General features: G+C 37.0%; 1 pseudogene; it reads left to right on the top strand.

Moving 5' to 3' along the window:
• Positions 1–2230: 2230 nt before the first annotated feature.
• On the top strand, positions 2231–3091 carry LOC148038373 (pyruvate dehydrogenase E1 component subunit beta-3, chloroplastic-like; annotated as a pseudogene).
• The last annotated feature ends 255 nt before the right edge of the window (positions 3092–3346 follow it).

Genomic DNA, 3346 nt, shown 5'->3' with positions numbered 1-3346 from the left:
ATGCATGTTTTTGCTCATAATATGCACAATCACCATATTATGCATGTTGTCCATAAGTATCCACATGTTGCCACCTTTGCTCATCGTACCCAAAGAAATGGTCATACTATTCATAGTTTCCATGATAATACTTGTATTGCTCATAATGAAGATAATGCTCATGTTGTTGATCATATGGATCATGACATTTCTCATGGTTATAACAATCTATATCCACCAATGGAAGTCTTGCTCTACTCTCTAGCCCCACCCTTTTATCCATAACTAGCTGGGTCAACTAGAGATGCAAGTTTATCAAATTTTGCCTAAAGTTGAGGCTAAGTTTGAGAAGGGGGATTGGAACCTACAAGACATGATTGATTTTATCAAGTTGTTTCTCATTGTGCTACTTTATTTTTTGCTATCACATTCAATCATAGGCACATCAAATAGTCCCCTTTTTGTTACTAATCAAGCTGCATTTGCACTCTATCATTATAGTGCAATCATGTAGTACCACATGCCACTAAATTAGTTTTAATTTTGGCTATCAAAAACTTCAATGAGGTGCTTCTTGATTGAAATTAAAGCCTACAATTCTCTCTTTGAATAAATGAGTTAATATCTTGAATTGGTTTAGTATATAAAAATATATTAATGGCAAAATTTGGTTGTTTGAAATAGCCCCATACCTTATTTAAATGTCATGTAAATGAATTTTAGGCCTAACAATCACTGTAGGCTAACTATAGGATGTAGAGGGACATTGTATCTATGACAAGCATTAATCAATAGATCTATAGACTCCAACTATTAGCACTTCAAAATTTTGAGGCCACTCTCTGCTTATGGTCCCTTTTAACATTTAGGGATGGAATTGTTGTAATTGTGGTTGGTGGGGACAACTTATGAAGTACATAATTTTGGAATTGTGTTCTATTAAATTAGTAGAGCTAATAAGATCCTCTACATAGCTGAAGTTGAAGATCAATAGTGACATTTGAAAAGTATGAAAATAAATAATGACATCTATAGAGGTGAAGCCAAAGATCAACAATACAGATTTGTTGTATACTATGTTCATTGCTTAGAAGAATAACTAGCACTGTTGACTACTGAAGCAATAGGAGATTTCTCACTCTCTTCAAAGCGTTAGAGGGTGAAAACCATGTTCATGGCCAGTAGAGAGCTATTTGAATGCCATTATATCCCCCCAAATTTGCACTTGGTGCTAAACAAGCAGTTAGTTTGAAAAACACCAAAATATCTAAATTGTCACTAGTAACAAGCAAAAATAGTGAGGCACAACTACTTGTGCAATAACCATTTGAACTACTGAGAGAGACCAAGAGTAGAAGACAAGGCACTGCAAGCCTATTTGTGCTTCAACGTTCTCAAGCTCCGTTGTTGCGAGGTTTAACTTCTCAATGTATTGTGCGATGCCTTTTTCTTTTCACTTCTTCTGGATCACTCAAGAGGTGAAGCATCAACAACCACAACATCTGCAACAAAGTTTGCATGAACAAATGAAAATCCACTGCTAATAGATAACTAAGTGGCTTCACTTCCTTCATGGATAGAGACAACTTGTGGCTTGAGCTTTGCATTTGTCGGAACATGTCTTGGGAGGATAGTAGCAACAACCACACTGGTCACCTTGGTTGGGGTCCGGATCATCATCACTCTTTGCAATTAAGAAAGCATGCTTTAATTACATTGATTTCTTCAATATTTTCATGTCAAGGAAAAAGTAAGAGCTTTAGTCCATTTGAGCCTTTCATTCATCTACTGTTGTAGATGAAGACAAGAAGACATTCAAATCTACTATTAATGCATCCACCTTATATTGTTAGAATTTTCCAAATCCCTCAATGATGCTAGCCATTCTAAAGATAGCTTACTTCTATGGAGAATGAAGCTAGAAGTTTATATGCAAGATCACAAGCTTAGTTTCATTACAAGCAAACACTGAATCGCCTCTTTATGAGCCAAAAAAAATCTCAAAGAATATCTCAACTTTTGAATCTCCACTGGCAAGCTATGGTGTCAAAATCCCTTTTGGCCCCTTCAAAGAAATTTGGATTGCATCTTTACACATGTTGTTTCCATAGAACTGTTTTGTTTCAATTGTATAGACATAATCTCCAATTCTGCAATAAGAGTCTAGGATGGCATAGCTTGGTGCTAGGGGCTCCTATCAATGGTGCCAAATTTGGCCAAGCCAACCTCCACAAGGTGCCCAATGCCATCCATGTGTGTAGAGGAGGAGATGGAAAGAGATCCTTGGGTTTGTGTCATGGGAGTGGATGTTGGGCATTATGGAGGTTCTTATCAAGTGACCAAGGGCTTTGTAGAAAAGTTTGGTGATCTTAGGGTGTTGGACAGTCTGATAGTTGAGAAGTCTTTCACAAGAATGGCTATTGGGGCTACCATGATACGCCTAAGACCTATTGTTGAGGGTATGAACATGGGCTTCTTGTTATTGGCTTACAATCAGTGGAGTGGGTAGACAACTTGGGGCAAAACATTCACAACATTTAGAACCATACTTCTAATTTGTTCCTAGATTACAAATGGTTGCTTGCTCTACCCCCCATATAATGCGAAAGGCTTGATGAAAGTTGCAATTCAAAGCGATAACCATGTAATTTTGTATGAACATGTACTCCTCTACAATTTGAAGGAAGGGATTCTTGATGAAGAATACATAGGCAATCTAGAGCAAGGAGAACTTGTTCGTTAAGGAATTGATGTGACTATCCTTATATATTCTCAAATGCAACATCATATCTTACAAGCAGCCAAGGCTCTAATGAATAAAGGCTATGACCCAAAGATCATAGACATAATCTCTTTAAAGAATTTTGATCTTTACAAAGTTTGGAACTTGATTAACAAGACACACAATGTGCTTATTGTTGAAGAGTCAATGAGGACAGGAGGAATAGGTGCTAACCTAAGAGCCTCCATAATGGACAACTTCTAGGACTATCTAGACACCCCTATTATGTGCCTACCATCTCAGAATGTACCAACATTGTATCCTAGACCTTTGAAAGATTTGACTATTTTGCAACCACACCGGATTGTGATGGGGGTTGAGCAAATATGAAAATGAAAAAAAAAGATACTTGCTTCAGTAATAGTTGATGTTTTCTTGCCTGTCGTGTGAGATCACTTAGTCTAGACAAAGCAAGAATGCAACTAACACTAAATCACATCTTAAGCAACTTCTAATTGAATCTTTTAAATTCAAGTTTCAAGAGCCTCCAGAGCACAGATAATTTTGCACTCCATCAATGAATGTCTCAAGTGCAAGTATTTTCAATTGTAGATTCACCCTCTTCTTCTTCATCCATCATCCCAT

This window comes from Lygodium microphyllum, chromosome 3, assembly GCF_053477565.2.
Source record: "Lygodium microphyllum isolate KBCC chromosome 3, Lygodium_microphyllum_v1.1.10, whole genome shotgun sequence".
Classification (NCBI taxonomy): domain Eukaryota; kingdom Viridiplantae; phylum Streptophyta; class Polypodiopsida; order Schizaeales; family Lygodiaceae; genus Lygodium; species Lygodium microphyllum.
The sequence above is the reverse complement of the archived record's forward strand: the minus strand, read 5'-3'. Positions and strand labels throughout refer to the sequence as shown.